Consider the following 17,797-nt stretch of genomic DNA (forward strand, 5'->3'; position numbering starts at 1 on the left):
TGTGGGATTTGTGCTCGGGCTAAGCCCTGCTGTTCTCGTGCCAGTGGGTTGCTTTTGCCCTTGCCGGTCCCGAAGAGACCTTGGACACATATCTCTATGGATTTTATTTCAGATCTTCCCGTCTCTCAAAAGATGTCAGTCATTTGGGTGGTCTGTGATCGCTTCTCTAAGATGGTCCATTTGGTACCCTTGTCTAAATTGCCTTCCTCCTCTGATTTGGTGCCATTTTTTTTCCAGCATGTGGTTCGTTTACATGGTATTCCAGACAATATCGTTTCTGACAGAGGTTCCCAGTTTGTTTCGAGGTTTTGGCGAGCCTTTTGTGGTAGGATGGGCATTGACTTGTCTTTTTCCTCGGCTTTCCATCCTCAGACTAATGGCCAGACCGAACGAACCAATCAGACCTTGGAAACATATCTGAGATGCTTTGTTTCTGCTGATCAGGATGACTGGGTGTCCTTTTTGCCTTTGGCTGAGTTCGCCCTTAATAATCGGGCCAGCTCGGCTACCTTGGTTTCACCGTTTTTCTGCAACTCTGGGTTCCATCCTCGTTTCTCTTCAGGGCAGGTTGACTCTTCGGACTGTCCTGGTGTGGATACTGTGGTGGACAGGTTGCAGCAGATTTGGACTCATGTAGTGGACAATTTGACCTTGTCCCAGGAGAAGGCTCAACGTTTCGCTAATCGCAGACGCTGTGTGGGTCCCCGACTTCGGGTTGGGGACTTGGTTTGGTTATCTTCTAGTCATATTCCTATGAAGGTTTCCTCTCCTAAGTTTAGACCTCGTTTTATTGGTCCGTATAGGATTTCTGAGGTTCTTAATCCTGTGTCTATTCGTCTGACCCTTCCAGATTCTTTTTCCATACATAACGTATTCCATAGGTCATTGTTGCGGAGATACGTGGCACCCGTGGTTCCATCTGTTGATCCTCCTGCCCCGGTTTTGGTGGAGGGGGAGTTGGAGTATATTGTGGAGAAGATTTTGGATTCCTGTGTTTCTAGACGGAAACTCCAGTATCTGGTTAAGTGGAAGGGTTATGCTCAGGAAGATAATTCCTGGGTCTTTGCCTCTGATGTCCATGCTCCCGATCTTGTTCGTGCCTTTCATATGGCTCATCCTGGTCGTCCTGGGAGCTCTGGTGAGGGTTCGGTGACCCCTCCTCAAGGGGGGGTACTGTTGTGAATTCTGTGGCAGAGCTCCCTCTTGTGGTCACAAGTAGTACTTCGGCTGATTCTCTCTGTGAGCTTCCGTTGGTGGAGGAAAGTGGTACTGCGGCTTCTGAGTTTCCTTCCTCAGGTATATAGGTGAAGTCGTTAGGTGCTGCTCTATTTAACTCCACCTAGTGCTTTGATCCTGGCCTCCAGTCAATGTTCTAGTATTGGACCTGTCTCCTCCTGGATCGTTCCTGTGGCCTGCTGCTCTGCATAGCTAAGTTATTCTTTGCTATTTGTTGCTGTTTTTTTTCTGTCCAGCTTGTCTATTTGTTTTTTCCTGCTTGCTGGAAGCTCTGGGACGCAGACGGTGTACCTCAGTGTCGTTAGTTCGGTACGGAGGGTCTTTTTGCCCCCTTTGCGTGGTTTTTGTAGGGTTTTGTGTTGACCGCAAAGTTACCTTTCCTATCCTCGCTCTGTTCAGAAAGTTGGGCCTCACTTTGCTAAATCTATTTCATCTCTACGTTTGTCTTTTCATCTTAACTCACAGTCATTATACGTGGGGGGCTGCCTTTTCCTTTGGGGTATTTCTCTGAGGCAAGGTAGGCTTATTTTCTATCTTCAGGCTAGCTAGTTTCTCAGGCCGTGCCGAGTTGCATAGGGAGCGTTAGGCGCAATCCACGGCTGCCTTTAGTGTGGTTTGAGAGGATTAGGGATTGCGGTCAACAGAGTTCCCACGTCTCAGAGCTCGTTCTTGTTTTTTGGGTTATTGCCAGGTCACTGTATGTGCGCTGACCTCTATGCCCATTGTGGTACTGAATGACCTGTCATAACAGTTACCCCCACATATTTGGCATCAGCATACTCGGGATAAATTGGACAACAACTTCTGGGGTCCAATTTCTCTTGTTACCTTTGTGAAAATAAAAACTTGGGGGCTACAAAATCCTTTTTGTGGAAAAATATATATATATATTTTTTATGACTCTGCATTATAAACTTCTGTGAAGCACTTGGGCATTCAAAGTTCTCACCACACATCTATATAAGTTCCTTGGGGGGTCTAGATTCCAAAACGGGGTCACTTGTGGGGGTTACTACTGTTTAGGTACATCAGGGGCTCTGCAAACGCAACATAACGCCCACAGACCATTCTATCTAAGTCTGCATTCCAAAACGGCGCTCCTTCCCTTCCGAGCTCTGCCGTGCACCCAAACAGTGGTTTACACACCCACATATGGGGCATCAGCATACTCAGGATAAATTGGACAACAACTTTAGTGGTCCAATTTCTCCTGTTACCCTTGTGAAAATAAAAACTTGGGGGCTACAATATCTTTTTTGTGAAAAAAAAATATTTTTTATTTTCACGACTCTGCATTCTAAACTTCTGTGAAGCACTTGGGCATTCAAAGTTCTCACCACACATCTAGATAAGTTCCTTGGGGGGTCTAGTTTCCAAAATGGGGTCACTTGTGGGGGTTACTACAGTTTAGGTACATCAGGGGCTCTGCAATCGCAACATAATGCCCACAGACCATTCTATCAAAGTCTGCATTCCAAAAAGGCGCTCCTTCCCTTCCGAGCTCTGCCGTGCACCCAAACAGTGGTTTACCCCCACATATGGGGCATCAGCATACTCAGGATAAATTGGACAACAACTTTAGTGGTCCAATTTCTCCTGTTACCCTTGTGAAAATAAAAACTTGGGGGCTACAATATCTTTTTTGTGAAAAAAAATATATTTTTTATTTTCACGACTCTGCATTCTAAACTTCTGTGAAGCACTTGGGCATTCAAAGTTCTCACCACACATCTAGATAAGTTCCTTGCGGGGTCTAGTTTCCAAAATGGGGTCACTTGTGGGGGGTTACTACAGTTTAGGTACATCAGGGGCTCTGTAATCGCAACATAATGCCCACAGACCATTCTATCAAAGTCTGCATTACAAAAAGGCGCTCCTTCCCTTCCGAGCTCTGCCGTGCGCCCAAACAGTGGTTTACCCCCACATATGGTGCATCAGCGTACTCGGGATAAATTGTGCAACAATTATTGCAGTCCAATTTCTCCTGTTACCCATGTGAAATTAAAAACTTGGGGCTATAATATCTTTTTTGTGGAAAAAAAAAATATTTTTTATTTTCACGACTCTGCATTCTAAACTTCTGTGAAGCACTTGGGCATTCAAAGTTCTCACCACACATCTACATAAGTTCCTTGGGGGGTCTATTTTCCAAAATGGGGTCACTGGAGGGTTTCTACTGGTTAGGTACATCAGGGGCTCTGCAAACGCAACATAATGCCCGCAGACCATTCTATCAAAGTCTGCATTCCAAAACGGCGCTCCTTCCTTCCGAGCTCTGCTGTGGGCCCAAACAGTGGTTTACCCCCACATATGGGGTACCAGCATACTCAGAACAAATTGGACAACAACTTTTGGGGTCCATTTTCTCTTGTTACCCTTGTGAAAATAAAAACTTGGGGGCTAAAAAATCTATTTTGTGGAAAAAAAAATATTTTTTATTTTCACGACTCTGCATTATAAACTTCTGTGAAGCACTTGGGCATTCAAAGTTCTCACCACACATCTAGATAAGTTCCATGGGGGGTCTAGTTTCCAAAATGGGGTCACTTGTGGGGGATTTCTACTGTTTAGGCACATCAGGGGCTCTCCAAACGCGACATGGTGTCCGATCTCAATTCCAGCCAATTCTACATTGAAAAAGTAAAACGGCACTCCTTCTCTTCCAAGCTCTGCGGTGCACCCAAACAGTCGTTTACCCCCACATATTGGGTATCAGCGTACTCAGGAGAAATTGCACAACAACTTTTGTGGTCTAATTTAACATAGTAACATAGTAACATAGTTAGTGTGGCACCCCTAGGGGTATTTGCCACAAAAATAGTTACTGACAGTAAGTACAAATACTAAAATAGCAAGACTGCACTACCACCTCCGGCCAGAAGGGGGAGCTCCAGAGACTCCCCTTGATCCATTCTGGTCTGAGAGAAGAAATGGCAGTTGGGCCAAGGAGCTGATAGTGAGAGGTCATACCGTTGAATCTCTAACAGCCCTGTGACTGTTACCAGGCCTAAATCACCGGCCTGAGGAGAAGAGGGATAGAGAAAAAGGACATTGTGAGAACCGGGTAGCATTAATCACTACCCAGAACAGGCGCAAAGACGGATACCGGATCCGTGGCTGTATTCATTATATATAATACAGCAACCGGAAAAACGTGAGGTGATATCAGCTTCACTAGGGTCGGATGCAGCAACAGACACAGAGTTCAGCGGTACTCCCAGAGGGGGTAAACCGATAAAAGGACTCGGGTTGCCCGTCGAACCAGGACCCGGAGGGGACAGATTGGGCCGGCAGCCAGTTCACATACAGCAGCAGGGCCACACAGAAATTGCGCACAATAAGAGGCGAAGACCCCGGCAGGGTCAAAGTAACTCAGAGTTCCCATACAGACTCCGGTGACAGGACTGGTTGTAAATCCTTTTATGTTAAAGTAAACTGGTTAAACGTTTCAGTGCCTCAGTCTTTCATTTGGACAATAGCCATCTATCCAGGATCGAGATCGTCACCGCTGGGAGAACCTGCTGCTGATCAAGTAAGTGCATGTCCCCTCATGATACCCCTTACACTGTGCATTGCCTGAGGCCACAGCACCGGGTCAAGCCACCCGTGACATCCCCCTCAAGAGACAGACTCCATTGGTCCGGTGCTGGGTATCCCGGTCTCCTGGGCGTCACAATTGGCGTCACGAACAGGATCTAGCCAGCCCGTATACCGGGTATTGTGTGCCGTGATTGGAGCCCAAAACTGTGAAAACTGGGATGAAAAATCTTGAAAATTGACTTTATTAAAGAAAAATCCATTCCCCATTGAAAACTATTGAAAGTGACTTTTCCCCATTGGTTATAATGGAGTAAAGATGGCCGCCATCCCCTGAGGTAATCACTTCATAACCGTTAGGCACGAGACTGTTAATTGAGCTACGCCATCACCTGAGCCCCAGTCTAACTGAAAAACTTCAGAATCCGCCATTACAGAGCGCGGTGGGTGGGAGCAGCAGGGGGCGTGTCATTGTGGGCGGCACCAAGCTGAGCGCTCTGACATCAGAGCAAGGGGAAAATCGATCCTGCTGCACAGCGGAACGAATCTACACTATCCCGACGGAAGCGGAGGACCGGAAGGGTCCGGATTAACTAAGGGGGCACAGTATGTCGCAGCACGGAGACGCCGCAGCACTCGGCAACGCTAATGCAGCTGAAAGACAGAGTGTCAATAGAGAGTCCGGCAGCGCAGCGGTGCAAGGAGTGGCGCCCATCATGCCGGTGCTGATGCCATATACCCCGGGTGGCCCATGGCTTCCAATGTATGAAGGTGAGCCTAATACCCTTGACGATTTCAGAGAAAAGATGCTGGCCCATTTTGACATGTTCCCTGTGGGTGAAGTTCAGCGTGTTAGTCTCCTGATGATGCAGTTAAGTGGCCATGCTAAGCGAGAAGTCACAGCATGGGCAGCTGATCTAAAAGGCACTGTTGAACGCATATTTGCTGGATTAAAAGCTACATTTGAAACCACGGCCAGCAGCAAAGCTAAAATACGATTCTTTAGTTGCAAACAAAAAGCTAATGAGGGCGTGAGAGACTTTGCCTTAAACCTGCAGGAAGCCCTTAAATCACTTACACTGGCTGAACCCATTTTTAACACCGGAGCGGATAAACTGCTAAGAGATCAATTTATTGAGGGACTCTACACCCCTTCTCACCGGGGGCATGTGAGCATGCTTGTTTTTAAGAACCCTGAATTGACATTTGCCCAATTAAAGGAGAGCGCTATACGTCTCCAGCTGGCAGAGGCACCTCGGGATCAGGATCCTGCGCAACCCATGGCAGAGGCACCTCAACAACAGGGAGTGCCAGTGACATCAGCTATGTCTGGGGCCATTGCTAAGCCCCTGGGGCCCAGTACTAATGAGGCTCTTCAACAAAAACTTGACTCTTTAACTGATGTTGTTGCTTCAATGGCTAAAACCATGCAGGAGATGAGAGGACACAAGATGGAGTTGGCAAACTGTAGAGAGGATGTTCCATGGATGAGACCCCGGAGATACCCGACATGGAGAGGACGACCCCGCGACCGCTACCAACCGGATGGACAGCCCATTTGCCGCCGTTGCCAGCAGCCGGGCCACTTTGCACGAGATTGTGATTTAAACGGGAATCCCCTGGGAATGCGGGCCGCTTCGCAGGAATGAACTTTCAAGGCCCAACACCCTGGCACGACAGGTACATCGGAGGACGACCCATTATCCCTATCATGCAGGACGGAATTCCCCTCAACGCTTTGCTGGACACAGGTTCCCAGATTTCATCTATACCGTATATCCTTTATAAGAGGTACTGGGCTGATGCAGATATTGATAAAGGGCCCTCTGATGTTGAACTAGATATATGGGCCAGTAATGGTAAGTTGGTACCAAAACTAGGATTCAGGGAGATGACCATAAAGATTGGTAAAGTAGAACTGAAGAAACAGGGTATAATTGTTGTTGATGTTGACCGGCGGAACTGTGAACCAACTGTATTGATAGGAATGAATGTGTTAGAGAACTGCTTTTCCGAAGTCATTTCTGTCTTACAGCAAATTGCTGAAACTGCCCAATCCTGCCAGCAGAGAGTTCTCCGGAGGGAAATAAAAGTATTGATGTTAAGGCAACAGGTAGAAGTTGCAGGTGGAGAAATCGGCAGTGTGAGGGTAAGTGATCCAACGTCTATTGTAATCCCACCAAAAACAGAAATGCTGGTATGGTGTAGAGCAGCCATTGGTACTAAGGGACGAGATTATCAAGCCTTAATAGAACCAGTGTACACCGACAGCAGGCCCACTATACTCACAGCACGAGGGATAGTCGAGGTACACCGGGGACGAGTGCCGGTACGACTTTTGAACTGTGGAGAGGAAGAGGTCACTTTGCCAAGGTATGCTACAATGGCAAAGCTATATACTGTTGACAACAATGCCATCACAACCATTGAGCCCTTAGAACCAACCTGTCAGGTGGAAGGCAATGGCTCAGATGGAGAAATGGAGGATTGGTGCCAACAGCTACACGTGGGCATAAATTCAACACCTACCCATCAAAAACAAGGGGTGTATAGGCTAGTGACGGAATATGAACAAGTCTTCAGTAAACACCCATTGGACTTCGGACGGATAGAAGGGGTAGAACACACAATCCCCACAGGTGACCATCCCCCAATAAAAGAAAGATATAGACCCATACCGCCCGCTCACTATCAATGTGCAAAAGATATGCTGAGGGAAATGAAACAGGCCGGGGTAATAAGAGACAGCTGTAGCCCCTGGGCGGCCCCTCTAGTGATTGTCAAAAAAAAGGACGGAACCATGACAATGTGCGTAGACTACCGGAAGATTAATAACATCACCCATAAAGACGCCTACCCCTTGCCTAGGATAGAAGAGTCCTTAACTGCTTTGAAATCTGCTAATTATTTTTCCACCTTAGACTTAACAAGCGGGTATTGGCAAGTCCCTGTGGCTGAGAGAGATAAGGAAAAGACGGCATTCACCACACCAATGGGTCTATGTGAATTTAATCGCATGCCGTTCGGACTCTGCAACGCATCTGGTACCTTCCAGCGGCTGATGGAATGCTGCCTCGGACACAAGAACTTTGAGACCGTCCTCCTGTACCTAGATGATGTGATCGTCTACTCAAAGACTTACGAACAACACTTAATAGACCTGGCAGAAGTGTTCGAAGCCTTATCCAGGTATGGCATGAAAGTCAAGCCATCCAAATGTCACCTTCTCAAGCCAAAGGTACAGTACCTGGGACACATCGTGAGTTCGGAGGGAGTAGCACCAGATCCCGAGAAAATAAGCGCCATAAGGGATTGGCCAAGACCTACCAGCGCAAAAGAAGTGAGACAATTCCTGGGATTGGTGGGTTACTATCGCAGATTTATAAAAGGATTTACCAAGTTGGCAGCACCCTTGCAAGACACCTTGGTAGGGCAGACGAAGAAACCTTCAAACCGAAACCCTCCTTTTCAGTGGAACGACGAAAGGGAAGACTCCTTTGAACAACTAAAGAAGGCACTAACCGGAGAAGAGGTTCTGGCATACCCAGATTACCATAAACCTTTCATCCTCTACACCGATGCCAGTAATGTGGGACTAGGAGCGGTGCTGTCACAAAAGCAAGAAGGTCGGGAGAAAGTCATCGCCTTTGCAAGTAGAAAGCTCCGGCCTACTGAAAGAAATTCAGAAAATTACAGCTCCTTCAAATTGGAACTACTGGCAGTAGTTTGGGCTGTGACGGAGCGTTTCAAACACTATCTGGCCGCTGCAGAATTTATTGTCTATACTGACAACAATCCGTTGACCCACCTGGACACAGCCAAATTAGGTGCGTTAGAACAGCGATGGATAGCCCGGTTATCTAATTACAACTTCATAATCAAGTATCGAGCAGGTCGCAAGAATGGAAATGCCGATGCCCTATCCCGGATGCCACACTTGAGAGATGTAGAAGAGGAAACGGGGGAGCTTGAAGAAATTGAACTACCAGCCTTCCATCGTCCCAAGGCAAAACATCATCAGTCAAGTACCTATCAGAAACAACAAGAGGTGAATTTTAATCCGTTAGCACACCATAGATGGGCTGACACCCAAGACAGCAATCCGGCTGTGAAGTTGGTGAAGGAACTGTTGACTGAGCAAAGTGCATATCCCTATGAGGATGCCCCAGAAGAGACGCATCAACTCTGGAAAGAGAGAGGCAAAATGTTCCTGTATCAAGGGAAGCTCTGTAGAAGATACACCAATCCGAAAACACATGAATTGGTTTGGCAGATTATTGTGCCTAAACAAGATGTGAAGATGGTCCTCGAAGCTTACCATAATGGTGCTGGTCACTTCGGTTGGAAAAAGTTAGAAGTACTTCTAAGAGAAAGATTTTATTGGGTCGGGATGAGAAAATCAATCGAACAGTGGTGCGGAAATTGTGGCCCGTGCAACCTCAGAAGAAACGATCAAAAGAACCAAAGAGCACCACTGCAGCCCATAATCACCAAACAACCACTTGAACTTGTAGCCATGGACCACGTGAAGTTGACACCAAGCCGGTCCGGCTATGTCTATGCCTTGACCATCGTGGACCATTATTCACGTTTCTTGGTAGTAGTACCCGTAAAAGATCTGACAGCAAAAACAGCAGCCAAAGCGTTCCAAACGTACTTTTGTAGACCCCATGGATATCCGGAACAGGTTCTCACCGACCAAGGTACAGCCTTTGAATCAGAGATCTTCAGAGAATTCTGTAATATGTATGGTTGCAAAAAGATCCGGACGACGGCCTATCATCCACAAACAAACGGCTTATGCGAGAAGATGAACCATATTGTAATAGACCTACTAAAGACTTTACCTGAGACAGAAAGGAATCAATGGCCAGAGAAATTGCCTGACTTGGTGGATCTGTATAATCATGTCCCGGTGAGCTCCACCAACTGCACCCCAGCTTACCTTATGCGTGCAAGACCCGGCCAATTACCAATCGATCTAGAAATGGGAATTCTGAAACCAGACGCAGAAGTTCAAGACTCCAATTGGGATATCATACGGCAAAAGCAGTATCGCCAAGTGCAAGAGAGTGTGGAAAGAAGCCTTCAGCAAACTAGAGAAAGACAAGAGCGAACTTTCAACCAGAATGCTCTAGCGACCCCATTAAGACCGGGTGACCAAGTGCTCAAGAGAAATCGTCGAACCAATAAACTGGACAATCAGTGGGAAGCCGTACCCTACACAGTTTTACCAACAAGAGTGGATAATCCTAAAATGTGTCTCATTAGCAAAAACGGAGGCTTAACATCTGTACTAGTTTCAAGAGACAATCTTAAATTATGTCCGGAAGCATTGAAAGAGCCAGACGTTGTCCAGCCAGAACCAGAAGTTATTCAACCCATACAGGTTCAACCAGTAAAGGAAAAAGAAGAGGAAGTGTATCACACCTGTATAGGAGACTTTCCCAAAACCCTACTAACATACCATGGTGCAGTAGTGGTTCCCATGGTGGCCTTTTACCCAACACCGAACCCAATACCAGAAGTCCCAAGACAGGAAGAGGCTGACCCCGTACTACAGGAGGTTCCAGGCCAGGAAGAACAGATTCCTGGTCAGAGTAATCCCATTCACGGTGGACTTGCCAACTCCATAGTCGTGGAATTATCTTTAGCAGAGCGGGCAGATACTACATCCGCAGTAGACAGTAGTACACCACATGAAGAGACACCGCTATTACGGAGATCACAGCGTAGTACCCAGGGTCAATTACCGGCCAGGTATGCAGATTACCAACTATAAAGCTCATAATGTGAATTGTATATATGTTATGCCGTATATAGTTAAACAGAAAATGTAGTATAGTCATTGCTATCAGTCTGCAACGTTTAAGCCCAGTGCCTACAGAGACTTGTCTGTATGAACTTATTGCATATTCTTGAACTTTTTATCAGCCCGGAGGCACTAAATCAAAGCTCCGGAAAGACTGCTTTTTGAACTTTGCTTTTTGCTCTTTTTGAACTTTCTTTAGACTTTATATTGATAACTCCGTTGGAAAAATGGAACTAAATTCCTGGACACTAAGTACAGTGCCGTTCCTAATACCTTCAAGGATAGAACTGTATTAATGGACGCTATTTGAAGTGACTTTTTACAGAACTCTATTTTTGTTTCCTTGAGTGGTTTTTGTAACTTTTCATTTTTAAGACTCTGTACATATTAATTGTTATTTCAAAATGTTATTGTCCCACAGTCCCGGAGTACTGTTCTTAACTAAGGGGGAATGTGGCACCCCTAGGGGTATTTGCCACAAAAATAGTTACTGACAGTAAGTACAAATACTAAAATAGCAAGACTGCACTACCACCTCCGGCCAGAAGGGGGAGCTCCAGAGACTCCCCTTGATCCATTCTGGTCTGAGAGAAGAAATGGCAGTTGGGCCAAGGAGCTGATAGTGAGAGGTCATACCGTTGAATCTCTAACAGCCCTGTGACTGTTACCAGGCCTAAATCACCGGCCTGAGGAGAAGAGGGATAGAGAAAAAGGACATTGTGAGAACCGGGTAGCATTAATCACTACCCAGAACAGGCGCAAAGACGGATACCGGATCCGTGGCTGTATTCATTATATATAATACAGCAACCGGAAAAACGTGAGGTGATATCAGCTTCACTAGGGTCGGATGCAGCAACAGACACAGAGTTCAGCGGTACTCCCAGAGGGGGTAAACCGATAAAAGGACTCGGGTTGCCCGTCGAACCAGGACCCGGAGGGGACAGATTGGGCCGGCAGCCAGTTCACATACAGCAGCAGGGCCACACAGAAATTGCGCACAATAAGAGGCGAAGACCCCGGCAGGGTCAAAGTAACTCAGAGTTCCCATACAGACTCCGGTGACAGGACTGGTTGTAAATCCTTTTATGTTAAAGTAAACTGGTTAAACGTTTCAGTGCCTCAGTCTTTCATTTGGACAATAGCCATCTATCCAGGATCGAGATCGTCACCGCTGGGAGAACCTGCTGCTGATCAAGTAAGTGCATGTCCCCTCATGATACCCCTTACACTGTGCATTGCCTGAGGCCACAGCACCGGGTCAAGCCACCCGTGACATCCCCCTCAAGAGACAGACTCCATTGGTCCGGTGCTGGGTATCCCGGTCTCCTGGGCGTCACATTAGTAAGGCCGAAAAAAGACATTTGTCCATCCAGTTCAGCCTATATTCCATCATAATAAATCCCCAGATCTACGTCCTTCTACAGAACCTAATTGTATGATACAATATTGTTCTGCTCCAGGAAGACATCCAGGCCTCTCTTGAACCCCTCGACTGAGTTCGCCATCACCACCTCCTCAGGCAAGCAATTCCAGATTCTCACTGCCCTAACAGTAAAGAATCCTCTTCTATGTTGGTGGAAAAACCTTCTCTCCTCCAGACGCAAAGAATGCCCCCTTGTGCCCGTCACCTTCCTTGGTATAAACAGATCCTCAGCGAGATATTTGTATTGTCCCCTTATATACTTATACATGGTTATTAGATCGCCCCTCAGTCGTCTTTTTTCTAGACTAAATAATCCTAATTTCGCTAATCTATCTGGGTATTGTAGTTCTCCCATCCCCTTTATTAATTTTGTTGCCCTCCTTTGTACTCTCTCTAGTTCCATTATATCCTTCCTGAGCACCGGTGCCCAAAACTGGACACAGTACTCCATGTGCGGTCTAACTAGGGATTTGTACAGAGGCAGTATAATGCTCTCATCATGTGTATCCAGACCTCTTTTAATGCACCCCATGATCCTGTTTGCCTTGGCAGCTGCTGCCTGGCACTGGCTGCTCCAGGTAAGTTTATCATTAACTAGGATCCCCAAGTCCTTCTCCCTGTCAGATTTACCCAGTGGTTTCCCATTCAGTGTGTAATGGTGACATTGATTCCTTCTTCCCATGTGTATAACCTTACATTTATCATTGTTAAACCTCATCTGCCACCTTTCAGCCCAAGTTTCCAACTTATCCAGATCCATCTGTAGCAGAATACTATCTTCTCTTGTATTAACTGCTTTACATAGTTTTGTATCATCTGCAAATATCGATATTTTACTGTGTAAACCTTCTACCAGATCATTAATGAATATGTTGAAGAGAACAGGTCCCAATACTGACCCCTGCGATACCCCACTGGTCACAGCGACCCAGTTAGAGACTATACCATTTATAACCACCCTCTGCTTTCTATCACTAAGCCAGTTACTAACCCATTTACACACAATTTCCCCCAGACCAAGCATTCTCATTTTGTGTACCAACCTCTTGTGAGGCACGGTATCAAACGCTTTGGAAAAATCGAGATATACCACGTCCAATGACTCACCGTGGTCCAGCCTATAGCTTACCTCTTCATAAAAACTGATTAGATTGGTTTGACAGGAGCGATTTCTCATAAACCCATGCTGATATGGAGTTAAACAGTTATTCTCATTGAGATAATCCAGAATAACATCCCTCAGAAACCCTTCAAATATTTTACCAACAATAGAGGTTAGACTTACTGGCCTATAATTTCCAGGTTCACTTTTAGAGCCCTTTTTGAATATTGGCACCACATTTGCTATGCGCCAATCCTGCGGAACAGACCCTGTCGCTATAGAGTCCCTAAAAATAAGAAATAATGGTTTATCTATTACATTACTTAGTTCTCTTAGTACTCGTGGGTGTATGCCATCCGGACCCGGAGATTTATCTATTTTAATCTTATTTAGCCGGTTTCGCACCTCTTCTTGGGTTAGATTGGTGACCCTTAATATAGGGTTTTCATTGTTTCTTGGGATTTCACCTAGCATTTCATTTTCCACCGTGAATACCGTGGAGAAGAAGGTGTTTAATATGTTAGCTTTTTCCTCGTCATCTACAACCATTCTTTCCTCACTATTTTTTAAGGGGCCTACATTTTCAGTTTTTATTCTTTTACTATTGATATAGTTGAAGAACAGTTTGGGATTAGTTTTACTCTCCTTAGCAATGTGCTTCTCTGTTTCCTTTTTGGCAGCTTTAATTAGTTTTTTAGATAAAGTATTTTTCTCCCTATAGTTTTTTAGAGCTTCAATGGTGCCATCCTGCTTTAGTAGTGCAAATGCTTTCTTTTTACTGTTAATTGCCTGTCTTACTTCTTTGTTTAGCCACATTGGGTTTTTCCTATTTCTAGTCCTTTTATTCCCACAAGGTATAAACCGCTTACACTGCCTATTTAGGATGTTCTTAAACATTTCCCATTTATTATCTGTATTCTTATTTCTGAGGATATTGTCCCAGTCTACGAGATTAAGGGCATCTCTAAGCTGGTCAAACTTTGCCTTCCTAAAGTTCAGTGTTTTTGTGACTCCCTGACAAGTCCCCCTAGTGAAAGACAGGTGAAACTGTACAATATTGTGGTCGCTATTTCCTAGATGCCCGACCACCTGCAGATTTGTTATTCTGTCAGGTCTATTAGATAGTATTAGGTCTAAAAGTGCTGCTCCTCTGGTTGGATTCTGCACCAATTGTGAAAGATAATTTTTCTTGGTTATTAGCAGAAACCTGTTGCCTTTATGGGTTTCACAGGTTTCTGTTTCCCAGTTAATATCCGGGTAGTTAAAGTCCCCCATAACCAGGACCTCATTATGGGTTGCAGCTTCATCTATCTGCTTTAGAAGTAGACTTTCCATGGTTTCTGTTATATTTGGGGGTTTGGAACAGACCCCAATGAGAATTTTGTTACCATTTTTCCCTCCATGAATTTCGACCCATATGGACTCGACATCCTCATTTCCTTAGCTAATATCCTCCCTTAAAGTGGACTTTAGACAAGACTTTACATAGAGACAAACCCCTCCTCCTCTCCGATTTTTACGATCCTTTCTAAACAGACTGTAACCCTGTAAGTTAACTGCCCAGTCATAGCTTTCATCTAACCATGTCTCGGTTATTCCCACTATGTCAAAGTTACCTGTAGATATTTCTGCTTCTAGTTCTTCCATCTTGTTTGTCAGGCTTCTGGCGTTTGCGAGCATGCAGTTTAGAGGATTTTGTTTTGTTCCAATCTCCTCGCTGTGGATTGTTTTAGAAATGTTCTTACCTCCCTTCTGAGTATGTTTTCCTGGATCTTCTTTGTTCAAGTCTAATGTTTTTCTTCCCGTCCCCTCTTCTTCTAGTTTAACGCCCTCCTGATCAGTGTAATTTCTCCTGTTACCCTTGTGAAAATAAAAATTTGTGGGCAAAAAGATCATTTTTGTAGAAAAAATGCGATTTTTTTTTTCACGGCTCTACATTATAAACTTCTGTGAAGCACATGGGGGTTCAAAGTGCTCACCACACATCTAGATAAGTTCCTTAAGGGGTCTAGTTTCCAAAATGGGGTCACTTGTGGGGGATTTCTACTGTTTAGGCACATCAGGGGCTCTCCAAACGCGACATGGCGTCCAATCTCAATTCCAGCCAATTCTACATTGAAAAAGTAAAACGGCGCTCCTTCACTTCCAAGCTCTGCGGTGCGCCCAAACAGTGGTTTACCCTCACATATGGGGTATCGACGTATTCAGGAAAAATCGCACAACAACTTTTGTGGTCTAATTTCTCCTGTTACCCTTGTGAAAATAAGAATTTGTGGGCGAAAAGATCATTTTTGTGTAAACAAAAGCTATTTTTTATTTTCACGGCTCTACGTTATAAACTTCTGTGAAGCACTTGGGGGTCCAAAGTGCTCACCACACATCTAGATAAGTTCCTTAAGGGGTCTAGTTTCCAAAATGGTGTCACTTGTGGGGGGTTTCCACTTTTTAGGCACATCAGGGGCTCTCTAAACGTGACATGGTGTCCGATCTCAATTCCAGCCAATTCTGCATTGAAAAAGTCAAACAGCGCTCCTTCACTTCTAAGTTCTGCGGTGCGCCCAAAAAGTGGTTTAACCCCACAAGGGTTGAGCGAAACGGGTCGAAATTGTTCAAAAGTCGCCGACTTTTGGCAAGGTCGGGTTTCATGAAACCCGACCCGACCCCAGTGGGGGGTCGGCCATGAAGTCGGCGATCTTTTGAATCTGGAATCGGAATTCCGATCCCGATTCCCGATATGTTTAAGATATCGGGAATTGGTATCGGAATTCAGATTAAAGTGTAGAATATAGAATTAAAATAAAAAATATTGCAATACTTACCCTCTGACGCGCCCTGGTACTAACCGGCAGCCTTCCTCCTTCGAATCCGCGCTTCTAGGACCTTGCCGTGACGTCGCGGTGACGTCGCGGCTTGTGATTGGCCGCGCGGCCGCCCATGTGACCGCTCGCGCGGCCAATCACAAGCCGCGACGTCACCCGCGACGTCACCGAAGGTCCTGGAAGGGCTGATTCTTAGGAAGGAAGGCTGTCGGAAGGAAGCAGGGCGCTTCCGAGGGTGAGTATATACCTAATAGGAATATACTTACCCTCGGAAGCGCCCTGCTTCCTTCCGACAGCCTTCCTTCCTAAGAATCAGCCCTTCCAGGACCTTCGGTGACGTCGCGGGTGACGTCGCGGCTTGTGATTGGCCGCACGAGCGGTCACATGGGCGGCCGCGCGGCCAATCACAAGCCGCGACGTCACCGCGACGTCACGGCAAGGTCCTAGAAGCGCGGATTCGAAGGAGGAAGGCTGCCGGTTAGTACCAGGGCGCGTCAGAGGGTAAGTATTGCAATATTTTTTATTTTAATTCTATATTTTACACTTAAATATGGATCCCAGGGCCTGAAGGAGAGTTTCCGCTCCTTCAGACCCTGGGAACCATGGAAACCCAATGCACTGCATTGGGTTTCGAGTTTCGGCCGACCCCGACCCCGACTTTTTTATAGGATCGGCCGATTTCACTCAACCCGACTTTTCCAAAAGTCGGGTTTCATGAAACCCGACCCGATCCTATAAAAGTGAAGGTCGCTCAACCCTAAACCCCACATATGGGGTATTGGCGTATTCAGGAGAAATTGCATAACAAAATTTATGGTTACATTTCTGTTTTTACACTTGTGAAAATAAAAAAAATGGTTCTGAATTAAGATGTTTGCAAAAAAAAGTTAATTGTTCATTTTTTCCTTCCACATTGTTTCAGTTCCTGTGAAGCACGTAAAGGGTTAATAAACTTCTTGAATGTGGTTTTGAGCACCTTGAGGGGTGTAGTTTTTCGAATGGTGTCACACTTGGGTATTTTCTATCATATAGACCCCTCAAAATGACTTCAAATGTGATGTGGTCCCTAAAAAAAATGGTGTTGTAAAAATGAGAAATTGCTGGTCAACTTTTAACCCTTATAACTCCCTAACAAAAAAAAATTTTGTTTCCAAATTTGTGCTGATGTAAAGTAGACATGTGGGAAATGTTATTTATTAACTATTTTTCGTGACATATCTCTCTGATTTAAGGGCATAAAAATACAAAGTTTGAAAATTGCAAAATTTTAAAAATTTTCACCATATTTCCGTTTTTTTCATAAATAATCGCAAGTAATATCGAAGAAATGTTACCACTAACATGAAGTACAATATGTCACGAAAAAACAATCTCAGAATCAGCGGGATCCGTTGAAGCGTTCCAGAATTATAACCTCATAAAGTGACAGTGGTCAGAATTGTAAAAATTGGCCCGGTCATTAAGTACCAAATTGCCTCTGTCACTAAGGGGTTAAAGGAGCTAGAGTGTATTTGCTGTTACACTTGTCCTGTGAGCTGAGCTCATCTAGATAAATCAAGCTTATGAAGTCAGATACTTATCGATCATGCAACAGCATATGCAAGGTGTCTGATTGGCTCCAACTTTATTCTGCAGCAGGATAACATACAGCCAATGTCATTAAATGAAATTTGTCAGCAGGTTTTAACTACCTCATCTAAGAGCAGCATGTTGTAGGGGCAGAAACAATGATTCCAGCAATGTAACACTTACTAGGCTGCTTGCTGTAGTTTTCAGAAAATAACTGTCCTATCTTCTGCAGGTCTACCAGTTCTGTGAATGCTGAGCTCTCTATAACCCTGCCCACACCAATTCATAGTTTCATA

The 17,797-nt window shown here is 45.2% G+C and overlaps 1 protein-coding gene across 2 annotated transcripts in view; it reads right to left on the bottom strand.

The window, feature by feature from the left end:
• The window catches only part of LINGO1 (leucine rich repeat and Ig domain containing 1), a 691,465-nt gene that overhangs the window by 300,714 nt on the left and 372,954 nt on the right, over positions 1 to 17,797 (bottom strand). The window contains exon 3 of one of the 2 annotated variants that reach the window (XM_069765666.1): positions 14,859 to 14,973. The exons of the other annotated variant lie outside the window; for it this stretch is intronic. The gene's annotated coding sequence lies outside the window, so the exon portion shown is untranslated. The remainder of the gene's footprint in view (positions 1 to 14,858; positions 14,974 to 17,797) is intronic. 2 annotated transcript variants of the gene reach the window in all.

Source organism: Ranitomeya imitator, chromosome 4, assembly GCF_032444005.1.
Source record: "Ranitomeya imitator isolate aRanImi1 chromosome 4, aRanImi1.pri, whole genome shotgun sequence".
In the NCBI taxonomy this organism is placed as follows: Eukaryota; Metazoa; Chordata; class Amphibia; order Anura; family Dendrobatidae; genus Ranitomeya; species Ranitomeya imitator.